Source organism: Heterodontus francisci, chromosome 2, assembly GCF_036365525.1.
Source record: "Heterodontus francisci isolate sHetFra1 chromosome 2, sHetFra1.hap1, whole genome shotgun sequence".
NCBI classification, from domain to species: domain Eukaryota; kingdom Metazoa; phylum Chordata; class Chondrichthyes; order Heterodontiformes; family Heterodontidae; genus Heterodontus; species Heterodontus francisci.
The window spans coordinates 121,662,169-121,682,899 of NC_090372.1; the positions used below are offsets into that span (position 1 = coordinate 121,662,169).

General features: G+C 46.8%; 1 protein-coding gene and 1 pseudogene across 1 annotated transcript in view; one reads left to right on the forward strand and one right to left on the reverse strand.

Moving 5' to 3' along the window:
• Positions 1–20,731, reverse strand: part of gabbr2 (gamma-aminobutyric acid (GABA) B receptor, 2) — a 1,342,876-nt gene that overhangs the window by 1,072,984 nt on the left and 249,161 nt on the right. The window lies entirely within an intron of this gene.
• Positions 15,896–16,026, forward strand: LOC137351975 (U2 spliceosomal RNA; annotated as a pseudogene).

The window sequence follows — 20,731 nt, forward strand, 5'->3', positions numbered from 1 at the left end:
CCAGTCCCAGCTGCCGTTGCTGTTCACTAAAATGGCTCAGATGGAGGGGTGGCTTCTTGGAGACCAGGGCTACCCCTTGCATACATGGCTCTTGACACCAGTGAGACACACCAGCACTGCTGCAAAGGAGAGATACAACACCAGCCATGGAGCTACAAGAGCCACCATTGAGAAGCATGCTGAAAATGCGATTCTGCTGCCTGGATAGATCGGGTGGCACCCTGCAGTACAAGCCAGAAAGGGTAGCTTGCATCATTGCTGTCTGCTGTGGTCTGCACAACTACTCACTCAATAAGGGGAGGCCTTGCAGGATGAGGAGAGACGTAAGCAGGACTCATCCTTGGACGATGAGGACGCTGAGGACGTGGAGCAGGAAAGGCGCATGGGAGGACAGACAGCATTCAGACACCGCATGCAGGGTGAGCAGTGAGCTAGGGATGCATGGCAGCACCTCATTGATGAAAGGTTCTCCATGCCATAGGAACCACCGTGGGCTCTGTTCACCACACAGCACCCTCATTCACCTGTTGTGCAGCAGTCTGCATCTGCAACATCTTTGCATCCACCATTATTGGCAGCAGACTGAGCCATTGTCCATGTTACTGCATCCCAGGAGACACGCATGAGTGATACTGGCATGGCAATGATGTTATTCCATACATTGGCAGTTATGAAAGGCCAATGATATAATGGGAAGAGCCACGATCGGCACATGCTGGCACACTTCATTCACACAGTAAAAGCAACACACATATCAGTGAAGAACATTCAATGAATTAACTTTTTACAGTGTAGTGTCACTTATGCCTACCCATTTGCGTCACAATGCTTTTTGGAAATGCTTGCGGATGCTCCTACATGGTGCCACTTCTGCACTAGCAGCCTGATTGTAGGAAGGCTGCTGATATGATGACCCTTTGGCTGTGAATGACTTGGGCAGTAGTACCCTGTGCGCACAAGGCCTACAGGGCCCCTGCTGGCTGTGAGAGTGATCGTTCATCCCCTTTTGACATTGGACCCTTTGACGCTGGATGGCCCCACGGCTACTCACCTCCTCTGCCATTTCAAGCCAGGCTGCCTTGTTCATGTGGGACGGCCTCTTCTTACCATCGCTGGTAAAAAGGACCTCATGCCGTGCCTGCACAGCTTGGAGGAGAGTGACCAGCGAGGCTTCGCTGAACTGTGGGGCCACCCTAGAGTACCCCTCAGCCATCCTCGACTTTTTTTAGTTTAGAGATACAGCACTGAAACAGGCCCTTCGGCCCACCGAGTCTGTGCCGACCATCAACCACCCATTTATACTAATCCTACACTAATTCCATATTCCTACCACATCGCCATCAGTCCCTATATTTCCCTACCACCGACCTATACTAGGGGCAATTGCTAATGGCCAAGTTACCTATCAACCTGCAAGTCTTTGGCATGTGGGAGGAAACTGGAGCACCCGGAGGAAACCCACGCAAACACAGGGAGAACTTGCAAACTCCACACAGGCAGTACCCAGAATTGAACCCGGGTCGCTGGAGCTGTGAGGCTGCGGTGCTAACCACTGCGCCACTGTGCCGCCATTGTGGTCCTTTAAATGTAAAGGTGACTCTACCATGTAACTGCTCTAACTTCTGGCTGTAAGGTTTGTCTTGCACGTGTTTGATAACCAATGCAGGACTAGTGAGGAAATCTGTGCTGTTGTCATGGTTTTTCAACTATTACACATCGACACATATTCACAAACACTTTGCTTCTGCAGCAGCTGATCGTAGTTATTGGTGTAATATTTCTAGTTGACAATGCAGATAAAATATCAACATATTTTCCTGTTTTTTTTACAAAGATTGTTAAATTGCAGTTACATTTATTTTCACATAACAGTTAGCAGTGAAATGAATATAGATTCCAAATGCATTTTAGTCTGCGACTTTTCACAGTCAGATGATTAGAAGGCCATAGTATGTAAATATTCTTCAATTATGGTTTTATTTCTGTTGTGTATTTGTCTTTTATGGTACATTTAAGTCGCACATTCTGGAATGTGCAAAATTAAGATTATTCACCCAGGTGCGGCACGTCTACAAGAAGCAATGTAACACTTGAGTGGAAGAAGAGGATCGCAACTTCACAGGACACTGGGACACTGCAGGGTAAGTATGTGGCAGAAAGTGCTGGGGTAACTCAGCAGGTCAGGCAGCATCTGTGGACAAAGAAGCAGAGTTAACTTTCAGGTGTGTAAACTTGGACAAGTTAACTCTGCTTCTCTCTCCACAGATGTTGCCTGACCTGCTGAGTTTCTCCAGCACTTTTTGCTTTGCTGCCAGATTGACAGCAGCCCCACTCTTCAACAGTGAGGTAAGTATTTCTTTGGCATTTGCCAGGAAGCAGGTGCTGGGGTGCTTTAAATAGTGCCCCAGCACCTGCTACACAGCTGACGAAAGGTCCCTCACTGCGCCGGATGTCCCGCCTCTCCCCACGTAATATGTGTGGGGGGGGGGGGGGGGGCGGTGGCACATGATGCTAATGAACCCCCGTGCGTAATATCGCGGGGGCTCGGCGCCGGCCACTGAATGCAAGAACGCTGCCAAGTTCAAAGCGTGCTGCCACAGAGTGCAACGCGCGATTGAAATTCAGGCCCTAAGGGAGCTTGTCTTCAGCTCGTGACATCATTAGGGGTTGGCTGCACTGGCAATATGTCACGTTGCGAGGCCTGGCAGATCTTTTTGACATTGAACCATGCTGCAGCAAGAAGTGAAAGTTTTGGCTGCAGCATGGAAACCAGGTAAGTTCGTATTTCTTTGCGCAATCAGCTGACAGAAAAATCCATGCCAGTATGTCCCTGCCTTATGCTCCTTCTTAACTCCCACATCACCCTCATTCTGCAATCTGACATGATGTGCAAGCTGCTGCTAATGTGACCATGGACCTCTTGCTTTCCACCCCACCCCTCTACCTTCACACCAGATACCCAAAAACTGCCACCTGCCCAGCCACAGCAAATCTGGGAGGAAGAGTCAGAGAACACCACAGCACTGATGAAGATGCACTGATCTAACATTCACAGCCACAAGCTCAGATACTAGCACTGCACATACCTTGAAAGCTAGTACAGAGTCCAGTGCATGTGGTCAGTCATCGGGTATGAGTGGGCTGCAACCAGCAGGGGGAAAAGATCATTCATATGCTGGCTCCCCGGCAGGTGAATCTGCAGATGAGTTCCGCCACAGCGGACTCAGATGAAGACTTTGATGGGGCAGCATACAGAAGAACGCTGATGAAGATGCAAAAAGAGCTCCTGGATGCATTGGCTGTCCTGCCAGACATCCTCCAGCCACTGTCAAGGAACACGGAGGCGCGGGCACCACACAGAACTTCCCCTTCCCGCAGTCTCTGCTCCATCTCCCTGTCGTGTTGCAGACCCAGTGTCACTGCAACTGCAGCTTCTATTTTTGTTGCAGTTTTTGTGTGGACAGGTCACCAAATCCTGGGATGCAGCAACACTCCTTGCAGTAAGTGAACATATAGAGCCACATTTATGATTGGAACTAATCAGTACCACTTATTTGTGTGTAATAATACAAAAATAGTGAATATTCCGCTCTTCAGTACATCCGTGGGTTATCCTGCTAGATTTAATCAAACTAACTCCTAACTATCCTCCTACATTTTCTGTCTGAGCCACTGCAGCTTTCTATTTGAAGATCCAACTGCCTGCCTGCCTGCCTGTGTCTCTATTTTTATTAATCACCCTGTGTTCACAACTAGAAAGGATCAGAGGCAATGGATGTGAGATGTTTATCAATTGTCGAGTCAGGCTAATGAGTTGCTTATTACTTATAGTCTATGGGAAAATATCAATGCTTATTTTATTCAGCTGTTATGTACCTGATTTAAAGACAGTCATTTTTTATTTGGGCATTGATTATCAGATGCCCTTCTGAAACTATGACAAGGGCATGTTACAGATACTAATAGTGTTACCATGGCTTCTGTGACAGAACATGACAAGTTGCGTTAAAGGGAATATTAATCAAACCAGGCCTGGAGGCCATCAATCTCTACAATTGGTCCTATTTAGAATGAAACCTTTCAACAAAGTGGAGGAAGGATGTAGAATTCATCACAAAGAAATTAAATTGTTTGTCCAAGGTTGTTTTGAATATTTTATAAAGCCAGAATTTCATCTCTTGTTGCTACAGATTCCTGGTTGACTTTGTGCTGTCAATACTCTTTGCACTTCCCCTTAAGACCACTGACCCTGAACTGAAACAGGTATGCTTATGGGTTAGCATCTACACAAAATCTCCATTTCCTTGCCAGTCGATATGTTCAATCTTAATTCCTGGAAGATGTCATAGCTGAAATTTATACACATGTAACAATTCGAGTGCACAAAGCAATACAAGAGAGCCACAGATGAGTCAATATTACAGCCTGGAGAATATTGGTACAATACCAGTCTTTAAACAACTGAAAGGGGAATTTCTAACTGTGCCCTAGCACTTTTAGCCAAATATAGAATTTAATCGGCTGAGTAATTATCAGCTGTATATTAAGTATGATTGTTGCTCAGAGTGTAACATCTATTAAAGTTTTATTTACCTACAATCTATATTTTTTATTATGCAGTGCCACGTAGACATCTCTTCTTTTGTCTTCTGAAGTCTACGTTTTCTTTTAAAAGTATAAAAAAGACTTGTATTTATAAAGCACCTTTCACAATCTCAGGATGTCCCAAAGTGCTTTACTGCTAATGAAGTACGATTTTGAAGTTTAGTCACTGTTATAATGTAAAGAAAAATTACAAGATATGATTTTATCATAACATCTGATTATTTTTTCATTAAATCATCAATAATCAATAATCTTCATATGACATTGCTGAATTGATACCTTAAGGAATTTCTATAATGCACCCTTTAGCTTTCAGAACTGCAACACCTGTAATTGTTTAATAGACTTTTGTTGACAGTATTATAGGCTAGTAGGGGAAAATCTAATTGGCTGTCAACTTGATTATAATGAGTTTTGCTAATCCCAAATGGTTAAATATAAAATCAACCACCTAATGAATATTTTTCCCAATTCCATTTATCTGTAATGCTTTACATGTCATACAAGAATATTGATCATCTGAGGGAAGGAATGGCTGCCAGCAATGGAACAAGTAACATGGCAATTATTCAAGGGGTGATTAAACATATCTGTTAATTTTTTATGCAGAATGAAGAAATCCATAAATTCACTTCATAATGATGTATGGAATGACAGTATTACAGTGTGCTCTACAATAAAGCATCTGTTTTTATTAAAATTATGCAAAGATATTGTCCCAAAATACCACACTGATGATTTTTCAATTTTAATATCGATATTAAATACCAGTAGCTCGTTAATTGTTCTGTTTCACTGAATTCTCAGCCAGGAGACAAAGGCGTGAATTTCAACTCCTGAGCAGGAAAGCAGCTTCACCAACAGCCGGCTTTTCCAGGACTGGCAGGTGACTTTAAAGGCTGAGCCTCATTAACTTGCCACTGACCGATGTCCCAGCCAGAAGTTGGAGGAACCAGGCCCAAGGTAATAGCAGGGATGAGGGAGGAGCAGTCAGCAGTTTGGGACTGGGGTAGTAGTCCAGGGAGGGGCTTCTGGGCCTCACAAAGGAAAGTTTTAAACATTTCTCACATTTCTTCCTCTGTTGTTTGACCAGGCTCCTGCTGTCGTGTTGGCCGCTGATTTCTTGTTTATTGATGTAATAGTGCCTGAATTTACATAAATGTATGAGTTTCACCTGACTCAGGCAAGTACTTCATATCCCTGAAGCAATAGCCAATGTAAAATCGCAATGGATCAGGGACTGAGCAGCTAACTTACCTGTTCCATTTTAACTGCTCCCACACAACTTCTGCATGTTGAGGATAGTTAAAATTCCTCCAAATTGTTGAGTCCACTGATAACAACATTTATAGAGTCATAGAGAGATACAGCACTGTAACAGGCCCTTCGACCCACCAAGTCTGTGCTGACTAACAACCAGCCACTTATACTAATCCTACATTAATCCCACCATTCTCCTACCACCTACCTACACTAGGGGAAATTTACAATGGCCAATTTACCTATCAACCTGCAAGTCTTTGGCTGTGGGAGGAAACTGGAGCATTCGGTGGAAAGCCACGCGGTCACAGGGAGAACTTGCAAAGTCCCCACAGGCAGTACCCAGAACCAAACCCGGGTCGCTGGAGCCATGAGGCTGTGGTGCTAACTACTGCGCCACTGTGCCGCTCCATATAGGGATCATCTCTCCCCAACCGACAATAAATTATTTTTAGTCTTGGTTTGCTTGTTGGAAGGGTATCTTGTACAGCTTGTAACTTACTTGGCGGTTTGGTCAATGAGGACCACTGTACTTGTGGAATTTCTGGGACATGGTTCCACTCCCATAAAGAGGGATAGTAGGAATGGAAGAGATGAGGAATGGAATTTTTCTGTAAATTTGTCTCTAAAACATATTACAGCATAGCATTTTAAGAATCAATGCAGACTTTAGCAAATAGCTGAGTTAAATTCTAGATAGAATGGACAAAAGGATGCAAAGTCAAGTTAGGACAGAGATGGAAAATTTCCTCCACCTCAGGAATTGTAATATATCAATTCATCACGGCGTGTAATATTGTTTATAAGTATTAGTTGTGGTTTGAATGTAACAAAGTGCTCTGTTTTGAAAAAGAGATGCCATATCTTAATGGTAAAAATGCATATTCATGTGGATGTGACAAAGTGGGATGGACACAGCTGATAATCCCTTTGTTAAGCAACACTGCACCGAGTGGTCATTGTAGTACATTCAGCTTGATGTTCCATCAATCAACAGGAAATCAGTTGGGCGCCTACAGCAACCATCCCATCAATGAAAACTTGGTCAAACAATAGCAGAAGAACTAACAACACACTTCACTGACAAGATGAAAAAGAGGCCTCTCAGAAAGGATTTTCTCTTATTAAACTGGAACACCAAGCTATATCTGGAACATGAGCAATAACATATCTATTTTATATTTGTTGCACCTGGATGCAATGCATATGCATTCAAATGAGGACATATTTTCTGTATTCTATATTCTGCCTGTATTTACAAGGGAATGGGGGGAAACACTCACTACTATTTCTGTGTTACTCTTTCATTCATTCATTCATTCATGCTATCTCAGCTGTCTGAAAGAAATTGTTATGATACTAAAAAATGAGAGTGTGTGGTTGTGAATACATTGGGAACCAAGACACACTCCAGTGGGACTCTCGCCAGCTATTAAAGACAGGATTAAAAATTAGTCTGTGCACAGACTTGGCACAGTGCAGGTCTGCGCCCAAAATTCAGGGGCCTGAGGCTGGCCCAAAATTCGGTCCCGTGCCTTATCAAAATATTCTGTGTGAGCCGTCAGTGCCTGTCATGCCTCCAAAGGGAACTCGCTCTTCAAATGGATTAAATTGCAAGCTTGCCTCACCAACCACGGATTCAGGCATGTAGGACAGCGGGATAGGCTTATTATAGCCAACAGGAGTGTTGCTCCACATTAAAACATTTTTAAAAATTACCTTTTTGATGTCAGTTGCTGGCTAAGTTGCTTCTAAGCCAGGCTGGGCCTGCTCTCCCCAGGGGAACCCAATTCCCCTTAATTATGATAATTAGCTCATTGCAAAGTTGGGAAAGCTCTTAATGCAAGGAAGAAAACAACTTTGTTATCTCAAATGATTCCATACACCTGTCTCAGCTGAATAAATTATTTCTATTATTCAATTCAGATTCTTCAAAGTTAATGATAATGAGCAGCTTTGCTGCCACTGATGGTTATCAACCATCTTCATTTTTCCTCCAGGTCTTCATGGACCAGTGGCACACCTCAGTTCGAATTTACCTGATAAGATTCAGCCTTCTTATTCAGGGCTCCTCTGCTACAGTCTTGTAGCTCAATGCATTGGAGTATACCCTTTGGTTGGGGTAGTAAGACATGTCTATAATCTCGTGACCGAGCTAGTTCAATTAACTCCAAGTATTTAATTATTTGATTTTACTCACTACATGAGTTTGAATCATATCAGAAATCTGGCTGACGATATAAATAGGTTTTTAACTATATCACAAATAATTGGGGATGAATTATGACTTATCTGTTATTCTTTTGTGACCAGTATGTGTCGTCATGGCTGTGACATTGCACAAAACTAACAGCCTTTAAAGTAATTGGGGATTAGAGACACCATCAAGAAGATCCATCAGTCTGCACGCTTCATACATACAAGTTCTGTTTGGAACATATTTAGTTAAACTTAGTGACAAATCAGAGAGCTGTCAGCAAGAATAGAATGACAATGTCATGATGTCACCAGCACTACATGCTCAAAGCCCCCTGAATCTCCACAGGAAGTACCTGCACAAACTCATAGAGAACTTATTCCAAGATATTCTGAGTGGCACCTGATAAAACAGTGAACATTGTATAAATGGACAAAAGTATTGCTGAAACAAGCAGCTACTGCAGTTATGTATGGATCCCTCCATCAGCACAATATAGCAGCTTGTGATGTAGTAGCATATGCTTTCCAAACCTCAGCAAATGGAATTTTATTTTGTGCTAGTTTTTCACAGCCTTGTCTGGCACTTTATTAAAGAAGTCTATTTGAAATAGAATCAGCATACTTGTATTTTAAGTAGCTGTTAATTAAAACAATATTTAATTTCTAACCAGCAGAACTCAGTAAAATAAGAACCTATGCATTGAATATGATGGTGCTAGGGTAGCTATCCATCTTTCCACTTTTGATTTCTTGATCCATCAAATGATTTCTGAAAGTATTAAATTACTGGCAAAAGGTACTATGTAATTCTATTAGCAGCTAATGGAATTTCACGCCAATTCAAGTTTGTAATTTGAGAGAAAGTGTGAAGTTTGCTTTCCCACTTTCTTGATGTTCCTTGCTCATTTTGTATCTGCACCTTTCTCCATTATTATGATATGGCACACATTGGAATATTAATAGCATTAATACAAAAAAAAATCAGAAAACACATCACCTTCTGCCAGAAGTGTTCATTTCATAGTTCATATCCACACATACTTGAAATCTTCAATTAAGTTTCTGTGTCAAAAGTCACTAATTGATACCAAAATCCTAAAATTATAACATTATTCTCTAAAAATTGGTCACAATATTTTTCAACAATGTCATTTTATTTGTAAGTCTCTCTTGTTATTTTGAACGAAAATCTGAACAAGATATATTCTTTTTTATTATGTAAAATCATTGGGTTCAGAAAATTATCTCTCGCCTAGAAAACGATTTATCTTGTGAATTCTGCAGAATAATGGTCTGATTACTGCACGTCTTACACTTAGCCTTCCTTCTGCACTTGCCCGCTTTGGAAATGGCAAGCAAATTTAAGCAGTGATTAGGGGATAAAGTGAGGTTAAAAAGTGAGCAGAAAAACATGCCAATCTAGATCAAAACATTGCCAGTCTGCATCATTTTCTTTTCAGCTAGATGAGCTAAATCAAAATGGCAGGATGTCTGATTCACCAGTATTTAAAAGTATTCAATTGAATGTAATGCTAAAAGGGTAGATGCAAAAGGCAGCTACATGAGCTCAGCCAGCATTAGTTTATACAACTACTGATAGGTTGTGAACGTTCCGCAGAAAATAAAGGGTAAAATGGGCCCTGGATAACAACGAGCAAGCTGCAACCTAGATGGGGATGAACATAGTTACCATCAGGATTAAATTACTATTTCAACAATAACAACAACAACTTGTAATTATATAGTGCTTTTAACATCACAAACTGTCCCAAGTCGCTTCACAGGAGCATTATAAAACAAAATTTGACACCGAGCCACATAAGGCAATATTAGGGCAGATGGCTGAAAGTTTGGTCAAAGAGGTAGGTTTTAAGAAGAATGTTAAAGGAGGAATGAGAGTTGGAGAGGTTTAGGAGGGAATTCCACAGCTTAGAGCCTCGGCAGCTAAAGGCACGGCAGCAATGGTGAAGCAATTCAAATCGGCGATGCTCAATGGCCAGAATTAGATGAGCGCAGATATCTTGCAGGGTTGGAGGGTTGGAGTTACAGAGATAGGGAGGAGCGAGTCCATGGAGGGACTTTGTAAACAAGGATGAGAATTTTAAAATCGAAGCTTTGCTTGGCTGGTACCCAATGTATGTCAGTGTGCACAGTGGTAATGGGTGAACGGAGCTTCTGTGTGAGCAAAGACACAAACAACAAAGTTTTGATAACTTCCAGTTTACGGAGGGTATAATATGGGAGGCTTGCCAGGATTGCATTGGAATAGTCAAGTCTAGAAGTAACAAAGGCATGGATGAGGGTCTCGGCAGCAGATGAGCTGAGACAGGGACAGGGTCGAGTGATACTACAGAGGTAGAAATAGGCGGTCTTTGTGCTGGCATCGATATGTGGTCAGAGGCTCATCTTGGGGTCAAATATAACACCAAAGTTACAAACAATCCAGTTCGGCCTCAAACAGTTGTCGGGGAGAGGGAATGAGTCAGTAGCTAGGGAGTTTGTAGCAGGAATTGAAGATAATGGCTTCCTTCTTCCCAATGTTACAGGAAATTTCTGCTCATCCGCAATTGCATGTTAGACAAACAATCTGATAATTTAGCAACAGTGGAGGAGTCAAGAGAGGTGGTGGTGTGGTAGAATTGGGTGTTGTCAGCATACATGTGAAAAATGGCATTGTGGGCTGAATTTTCTCATCATGCCGCTGGGAGCAGTGGCAGGTGCACAAAATGGCGGTGCTCCTGCTTGTCCCATGATCGGCTGTGCCACGATTGTATGGCGGCCAGTCATTTCGCATAATGGAGCCAGCTATTTCCTCCAATCATGTGGTGGGGCGGAATTGGAGACATCATTCATGGCTCACCTGATTGTTAGGGTCTGAAGTTCTGTTAATGGATGATAAATATCTGGTAGTTCAAAATAATAGGATGAACAGATATTGGGTGTTAATTAGTAAATTGTATTCAAGTGTGTATATATAAAGAGCCAGCCAACACTGGCTAGGATGTTGTTAGGAGAGTAGAAGTAAGCTCTGTGGCAAGCAATAAACAATCTCCACCAAAGCATCCTAGTCTCAGTTACTTCTTCACAAACAGACTTCAAAGTTTCTCTAACATTGGTAGCAGAGAATGGTTGCCTGAAAGTGAAGCTTGGGGACTAAGATTTATTTTCAGACAGGAGATTAGAATTGGAGTTTGTTTTTTGAGAAGGCTGTATTTGGAGGGTTTTTTTGAAGAAAAATGACTGAAACTGAGTGTAAGGTATCGGGATATGGTTTTCCACTGCTGTTTTGGACACGGGTTACATCTTTACCAAAGAGGAAGCAAGGAATAACCCTCGTACTTTCACTTCCTGCCAGAAGCAAGATCAGGGGCAAAGTGTTCTCAGAGCGAAAGACTCATCATTTGCACAGTGGGGAAGGTTTGGACAAACTCTTGAAATTTATGGATAAAATTTATGGGACAGGTGACTTATTGAGTGCCTATGAGGCATGGATGGACTTTGATAAATTTAGAAAAATGGATGGTTCTTCCATAGAAGAATATATTATGGAGTTTAACCGACTATATGCAAGGCTGCAGCGATTCTGCTTGGAAACTCCTAGATCAGTACTTGCCTTCAAATTGTTGGATTGTGCTTGGATATCAAACATGGATAAGCTCTTGGTATTAACTGGAGTTAGATTCAAAGAAAGAGATACTCCTTTTGATCAGATGTCTGACAGCCTAAAAAAATTTTTGGAAAAACATTCCTTTCCAGCCGCTTTCATGCGGCAGATGGGCTCTTCAGCGGTGACATCGAAGGTGGAGGATACAATGCTAGCAGCATTTCGAGGCCGTTCAAGTATGGGGCCCAAACGTCAGTATGAAAGGAGAAACACACACACAAAACGAATGAGGATAGGGACCCTTTTGGCAGCTATAACAGACGGCAGGAATTGGGTAACTATGGCAGAAGGATGAACCCCAGGAAAAACCAAGGGGTGGTCAACAGGTGTTTCCAATGTGACTCAAAGTATGACTATGCGTTGCATTGTCTTAAAAGGAATACCATTTCCAAAAGTGCAAGCCAACAACATTTCAGTGCCCTTTACTGGTTTTCTGAAAGAAAACCACCTCTACACTTACTGAGTTCTGCCAACCACCACACCCCCACCCCCCACAGACAATGCAGTTTCCGAGTTCTCCCAAACCCCTCTTCACCGACACACCATTGCAGAGTTTTCCCAAACAACCACTTCCCCCAGATAGCAGCATGAAAGTGAATTACCCTTTTGAGTCACCAGGAACTCTCGCTTCGGTGCCACCAGCTTTTTAAAGATGCAAATCTAAAGGCAGGTGTGTGCTGCACGCCCAACACAAGATTGTGAATGCCTGATAAGATTGCTATTAATTAGATTCAGATGTATGCTAAAGAGTTTTTAAACATATGTAAATGCCAATGCCGTCATGGTGGCATGGAAGTGCTGCCATGGCACCGCCGCCTCTGACAATGCTATTGTCGAATGGCAGTAGAGGTTACGGAATGATCATGTACTAAATATGAAGGAATCTTTCATGGACTTTTACATGAACTTACTGTGAGGTGGGACCGAACTGAATTCTTCCCCTGATAATAAATGCCAACACTTCACATGAACAGTGCTTGCTCTCGTAAGTCAAATATCCTAATAGAAACAGTTAAGGATGCCAAACTGCACGACGTCTTCAGCAAACCTGCAGACGGAGTGCAGCGCAGATACACATGGTCAAGATCGGACGGGTCTGCCCGTTCCAGGATTGACTTCCTGTTTGTGTCCCGTGCTGTCACGGTCGGATCCACCGACGTCAAGCCGGTGTTCTTCTCCGACCACTGCTTCTTACTGGCCGACTGTCACTTACAGGATGACCAGCGGGTTGGCAGAGGGACATAGAAGCTCAATGCTACACTGCTGACCCCAGAGAACGTTGAGGAACTCAAAAGGGATTACAAAGGTTGGAGGACCGTGAAACCCCTCTTTGAGTCTCCAGTTCACTGGTGGGAAGCGATTAAGGAGAACATCAAGAGGTTCTTCATCCACAAAGGTGTTCAGAAGGCGAGAGAGAGACAGAGGGAACTGTCCCGACTCCAGAAAATTATGCAAAATCTACTCCGGTTGCAGTCAATGGGGGTCGAGGTCAAGGAGGACCTCCAAGAGGTGAAGAGCCAGCAGGCCTCGCTCTTTGCCAAGGAGGCCTCCAAGATCATCTTCCGGTCCAGAGTCCGCTCCATCGAGCAGGATGAGACGTGCTCGCGTTACTTCTTCCAAAAGGTACACAGAGAGAGCTCTGTTATCAGCAGCCTGAAAGAAGAAGATGGCTCGGTAACGTCTTCGCAGCCTGACATACTCAGGATCAGCAAATCCTTTTATGCTGGGCTGTATGACGCGAAGCCCACAGACAGCAGAGCCTCCCAGTCCTTCCTGTCATCTATCACAGAGGTCTTAGATGACAGCAGGAGGGAGGGACTGGACAAGCCGCTAACTCTGGACGAGCTGACAAAGGCCGTCGAGTCTTTCGAGACGAGTAAAACTCCCGGGAGCGACGGCTTACCGGTCGAGTTGTACTCGGCCCTGTGGGACTGGGTCGGCCAGGACCTGCTGGAAGTATACGAGAGTATGCTCCTGGCCGGCAGCATGTCAGAATCCATGAGAAAAGGCATCATCACCCTCATTTACAAGCAGAAGGGGGAGAGGGCAGAAATCAGAAATTGGCGGCCCATCTCACTGCTTAATGTTGATTACAAGATTCTGTCCAAAGTCATAGCCAGTCGAGTCAAGTCTGCTCTGGAGTTGGTGATTCACCCCGATCAGACCTGTACTGTACCCGGCAGGAAGATCTCTGATAGTCTCGCGCTACTCAGGGATACGATCGCCTACGTACGGGACAGGAGGGTGGACACCTGCCTCATCAGCCTGGACCAGGAGAAGGCTTTTGACAGGATATCGCACACCTACATGATGGACGTGCTTTCCAAAATGGGGTTTGGGGAGGGAATCTGCAATTGGATCCAACTGCTCTACACAAACATCAGTAGCGCAGTGTCAATCAACGGGTGGGAATCTGAAAGTTTCCCGATCAAATCTGGAGTCAGACAGGGCTGTCCTCTGTCCCCGGTCTTGTTTGTTTGCTGTATTGAACCCTTTGCTGAGTCTATTAGGAAGGATGCGAGCATAAGAGGGGTGACAATCCCAGGCAGCGGAGGCACTCAGGTCAAAACCTCCCTGTACATGGATGACGTCGCCGTCTTCTGCTCGGATCCGCTGTCCGTGCGCAGACTGATGAGCATCTGCGACCAGTTCGAACTGGCCTTGGGAGCCAAAGTTAACCACGGCAAGAGCGAGGCCATGTTCTTTGGGAACTGGGCTGACCGATCCTTTGTTCCCTTCACCGTCAGGTCAGATTACCTGAAGGTGCTGGGGATATGGTTCGGAAGGGCCGGGGCGTGCACCAAAACATGGGAGGAGCGAGTAGCCAAGGTACGACAAAAGTTGGGCATGTGGGGGCAGCGATCTCTCTCCATTGTGGGTAAGAACCTGGTCATCAGGTGCGAGGCGCTCACGTTGTTGCTGTGCGTGGCGCAGGTCTGGCCCATACCCCATTCCTGCGCTGTGGCGGTCACCCGAGCCATTTTCCGCTTCATCTGGGGATCTAAAATGGACCGGGTCCGGAGGGACACGATGTTCAAATCTCTGGATAAGGGCGGGAAAAATGTACCCAACGTGGCCCTCATCCTGATGACCACCTTCGTGTGCGGCTGCATCAAGCTGTGTGTAGACCTCCAGTACGCAAACTCCAAGTGTCACTACGTGCTGAGGTTCTATCTGTCCCCGGTGTTGCGAAGGATGGGCCTGGTCACATTGCAGTTGGACCGTGCCGTACCACCTATCCTTTGTCGTGCAGTTTCTGCGAGAAAACACCTTCGACCACCGGTCCATCAGGCAGTGGTCTGCACGGAACGTCCTCAAGGCCCTACGGGAAAAGGAGACGGGGGATCCTGTCGGATGGTTCCCCGAGCAGACCGTCAAAGTCATTTGGCGGAATGCCTCATCACCAGAACTTTCAAACAAGCACCAAGATGTAGCTTGGCTGGTGGTGAGAAGAGCCCTCCCCGTCAGATCCTTCATGCACGCCTGAAGTCTCGCCCCCTCCGCACAATGCCCCCGCGGTGGCTGTGGTGGGGAAGAGACAGTTGCCCACCTCCTCCTGGAATGTGTCTTTGCAAAGCAGGTGTGGAAAGAGATGCAGTGGTTTTTGTCAAGGTTCATCCCAAGCAGCTCTGTAACACAGGAGTCTGTGCTCTACGGGCTGTTCCCAGGGACGCACACCGAGACAGACATCAACTGCTGCTGGAGAACTATCAATTCGGTGAAAGACGCCCTTTGGTCTGCCCGAAACTTGCTCGTCTTCCAGCGCAAAGAGTTGTCCACCTCCGAATGTTGCAGACAGGCACATTCCAAGGTCCAGGACTACGTGCTGAGGGACGCACTAAAGCTTGGGCAGCCGCAGCAAAGGCTCAATGGGGAAAGACCACAATGTAAGGTCCCCCCACCAAGCTGAACTGAGGGGCTGGATCCATGGGAAACCCCTCGAACTGTATCGGGAAAATTTTGTGTGCTGTAAATGTAAAAATGTATACGGCATGACAATGAAATGGAAGGGTTGTGAGGCAACTCATCATTGTATAGAAGGAAACTGATCACCTTTGCACTGTTTGTATTTTTTGTCTTGATGCTGTTTTAAACTGTTTGGGAATGTAATTTTTACAGATTTTTATGAATAAAGTATATTTTGGAAATAAAAAAAAAATATTTCTGATTTTTCTCGGCCTTTTGGCTGAGATCAAGTGTCGTATCTGTTCTTATCAGTGCTTGCTTGGTTGAGAAGAGACCATGATCATTGCCCTTTGATCCTGGGTAGGCTTTGAGTAAAATGGCTATAACCAATTTTCGAGCTTCAGGCCTGGGAGTGCGCAACACCGTTCAGGTGGTCGTGAAGGACAAGGAAGGAGATGCACCGATCGCACCTTCTTCATCAAGAAAATTCTCTTCGATTGCTGCGGATTTCAAGCGACGGACGTCTTCTGCCTGCAGGATTTCCCCAGCAGTGGATAATTCGACGTGACGTTCCGGAACGTGGCGGGATGCATCAAGTTCCTGAAGGCGTTCAAGGAGAAAGGGGACCGGGCGCCACTGTCGATCCTCACAGCGGAGCCGCTCTTCACGCTTCCATCACAACGGGACCGGGTGGTGATGATTCACCTCTACAACCCCATGTTCCGGTGGTGGATGTACTCATCTTTCTCGCCAGGTACGTCGAGGTGGCCGGCAGCAGCACTGATGTCAAGGACCCCTTTGGGATTTGGACCAGCAAGCGGCAGATCAAGGTGACCTTGAAGGTCGATCCCAGTGGAGCCATCATCCACCCTCCCTCCAGCTTCGCTATCGGGGGAAGTCGAGGCTTCTTGGTCTACGCTGGGCAGCCCAGAGTTTGCCGCACCTGTGGCAAATCTGGTCACGTGGCAGCCATGTAGCATGATTGTTTGCAAGAACTGCAAGGAGGAAGGCCATCAGACCAAGGACTGTAAGCAGACTAAGTGTTGCAACTTGTGCGGTGCGGCAGGCCATCTCTACAAAACCTGCCCCAAACGCTGCCTCAGTTATGCTCAGGCGGCAAGGTCCAAGGAAAGGCCGGGAGAAGGTTCAACGAAGGCGTCCGGTGTTCGAAAGGAGACCAGCAACCTTCTCCGCAGTGAGGAACTTCAACCTGAGAAGGAGAAGGAAGGGGAGGCAGCTGAAACCAGCGACCCAGCACCTACCCTGCGCCCGGAAACCCCTCCTCCACAGACAGAATCAATGGAGGAGGAGGCAGCAGATGGACAAACAGGTCAGTGGCAAGTGGTCCAGAGGAAAACCACAAAGAAAAGACCTCCAAAAGCAGAACAGGCCACCACCCAAACCAGTGGCAAGAGGAGGCTACCTTCTGAAACAGACTACAACAGCTCCTCTTCACTGGACGGGGAAATGCTGGAACGACAGCCCCTTCAAAAGAGGCAGCAGAACTCCAAGGAGATGGAAGATAAAGCATCCCAGCCCCCAGGCACTGGAAGCTGTGATGGGCCCGGCGTGCCACAACCCCAAAGTGCCACACGTAACGACGTGGCCAACGCATCCCAGCTCTGGGACACCGACAGCAAAGACATGTCTGGCGCACCTCAGCTCCGGGAAGCTGGGAGCAGTGATATTTTCGAGGAGGAACAGAGGGAAGCAGCAGAGGACAACCCAATCCTTGCTGCCGACAAGACCCCCCGCCGATGTCACCCCAGCGGAACAAACCCTGCATGAAAAACCAGGAGGGGTTTCTGAGCCCAACTAATGTGAAACAGCTTGCACACACGATGGGTACGCAGGAACATCCCGAAGGACTGGGACAAGCAAGGACAAATGGTACGGGAAGCAACAACTAACTTTTAAAAAATGGGTGTAAGGATTGCTTCCATTAATGTGCGTAGCATTAAATCTACTACGCGATGTGTTTCAACCTTGGATTACGTCGCCAAGGTCAAAGCTGACCTACTGTTTCTGCAGGAGTGTGGAATACCACACCTCAGCACCTACAGGCAGTGGTCGCGATGGTGGTCCCATGGGCCATCGATCTGGTCGGGGGGTAATGATTGCCGTTCCTCCGGCCTGGGTATTCTGCTGCGGGGAGGTAACTTCACCATCTCCGAAGTTAAGGAGGTGGTGGGCGGCCGCCTCCTCGTAGCAGACGTGATGTACAACAACGCTCCGCTCCGGTTGATCAACGTGTACGCCCCGGTACAACGCAGCGAGCGGCTGACCGTCTTCCAGCAGCTCCCACTGCTGCTGGCGACGTCCAGTCCGGTCATCCTAGGCGGTGACTTCAACTGCATCATCGATGCGGCTGGACGATCCGGCAGTGACGGCAGCAAACTGGACGCTACGTCCAGATTCCTAATAGAAACAGTTAAAGATGCCAAACTGCACGACGTCTTCAGCAAACCTGCAGACGGAGCGCAGCGCAGATACACATGGTCAAGATCGGACGGGTCTGCCCGTTCCAGGATTGACTTCCTGTTTGTGTCCCGTGCTGTCACGGTCGGATCCACCGACGTCAAGCCGGTGTTCTTCTCCAACCACTGCTTCTTACTGGCCGACTGTCATTTACAGGATGACCAGCGGTTTGGCAGGGGGACAGGGAAGCTCAATGCCACACTGCTGACCCCAGAGAACGTTGAGGAACTCAAAAGGGATGACAAAGGTTGGAGGACCGTGAAACCCCTCTTTGAGTCTCCAGTTCACTGTTGGGAAGCGATCAAGGAGAACATCAAGAGGTTCTTCATCCACAAAGGTGTTCAGAGGCCGAGAGAGAGAAAGAGGGAAATGTCCCGACTCCAGAAAAGTATGCAAAATCTGCTCCGGTTGCAAACGATGGGGATCGAGGTCAAGGAGGACCTCCAAGAGGTGAAGAGCCAGCAGGCCTCGCTCTTTGCCAAAGAGGCCTCCAAGATCATCTTCCAGTCCAGAGTCCGCTCCATCGGGCAGGATGAGACATGCTCGCGTTACTTCTTCCAAAAGGTACACAGAGAGAGCTCTGTTATCAGCAGCCTGAAGGAAGAAGATGGCTCGATAACGTCTTCGCAGTCCGACATACTAAGGATCAGCAAATCCTTTTATGCTGGGCTGTATGACGCGAAGCCCACAGACAGCAGAGCCTCCCAGTCCTTCCTGTCATCTATCACAGAGGTCTTAGATGACAGCAGGAGGGAGAGACTGGACAAGCCGCTAACACTGGACGAGCTGACAAAGGCCGTCGAGTCATTCGAGACGAGTAAAACTCCCGGGAGCGACGGCTTACCGGTCGAGTTGTACTCGGCCCTGTGGGACTGGGTCGGCCAGGACCTGCTGGAAGTATACGAGAGTATGCTCCTGGCCGGCACCATGTCAAAATCCATGAGGAAAGGCATCATCACCCTCATTTACAAGCGGAAGGGAGAGAGGGCAGAAATCAGAAATTGGCGGCCCATCTCACTGCTTAATGTTGACTACAAGATTCTGTCCAAAGTCATAGCCAGTCGAGTCAAGTCTGCTCTGGAGTTGGTGATCCACCCCGATCAGACCTGTACTGTACCCGGCAGGAAGATCTCTGATAGTCTCGCGCTACTCAGGGATACGATTGCCTACGTACGGGACAGGAGGGTGGACACCTGCCTCATCAGCCTGGACCAGGAGAAGACTTTTGACAGGATATCGCACACCTACATGATGGACGTGCTTTCCAAAATGGGGTTTGGGAAGGGAATCTGCAATTGGATCAAACTGCTCTACACAAACATCAGTAGCGCAGTCTCAATCAATGGGTGGGAATCAGAAAGTTTCCCGATCCAATCTGGAGTCAGACAGGGCTGTCCTCTCTCCCCGGTCTTGTTTGTTTGCTGTATTGAACCCTTTGCTGAGTCTATTAGGAAGGATGTGAGCATAAGAGGGGTGACAATCCCAGGCAGTGGAGGCACTCAGGTGAAAACCTCCCTGTACATGGATGACGTCGCCGTCTTCTGCTCGGATCTGCTGTCCGTGCACAGACTGATGAGCATCTGTGACCAGTTCGAACTGGCCTCAGGAGCCAAAGTTAACCACGGCAAGAGCAAGGCCATGTTCTTTGGGAACTGGGCTGACCGATCCTTTGTCCCCTTCACCGTCAGGTCAGACTACCTGAAGGTGCTGGGGATATGGTTCGGAAGGGCCGGGGCGTGCACCAAAACCTGGGAGGAGCGAGTAGCCAAGGTACGACAAAAGTTGAGCATGTTGGGGCAGCGATCTCTCTCCATTGTGGGTAAGAACCTGGTCATCAGGTGCGAGGCGCTCACTTTGTTGCTGTGCGTGGCACAGGTCTGGCCCATACCCCACTCCTGCGCTGTGGCGGTCACCCGAGCCATTTTTCGCTTCATCTGGGGATCTAAAATGGACCGGGTCCGGAGGGACACGATGTTCAAACCTCTGGATAAGGGTGGGAAAAATGTACCCAACATGGCCCTCATCCTGATGACCACCTTCGTGTGCGGCTGCATCAAGCTGTGTGTAGATCTCCTGTATGCAAATTCCAATTGTCACTACGTGCTGAGGTTCTATCTGTCCCCGGTGTTGCGAAGGATGGGCCTGGTCACATTGCCGCGGAACGCTCCATGCATTTGGACCGTGCCGTACCACCTATCCTTCGTGGAGCAATTTCTGCGGGGAAACACCTTTGACCACCAATGCATCAGGCAGTGTTCTGCACGGAATGTCCTCAAGGGCCTACGGGAAAAGGAGACGGGGGATCCTGTCGGATGGTTCCCCGAGCAGACCACCAAAGTCATTTGGCGGAATGCCTCATCACCAGAACTATCAAACAAGCACCAAGATGTAGCTTGGCTGGTGGTGAGAAGAGCCCTCCCCGGCAGATCCTTCATGCACGCCCGAAGTCTTGCCCCCTCCGCACAATGCCCCTGCGGTGGCTGTGGTGGGGAAGAGACGGTTGCCCACCTACTCCTGGAATGTGTCTTTGCAAGGCAGGTGTGGAAAGAGATGCAGTGGTTTTTGTCAAGGTTCATCCCAAGCCGCTCTGTAACACAGGTGTCTGTGCTCTACGGGCTG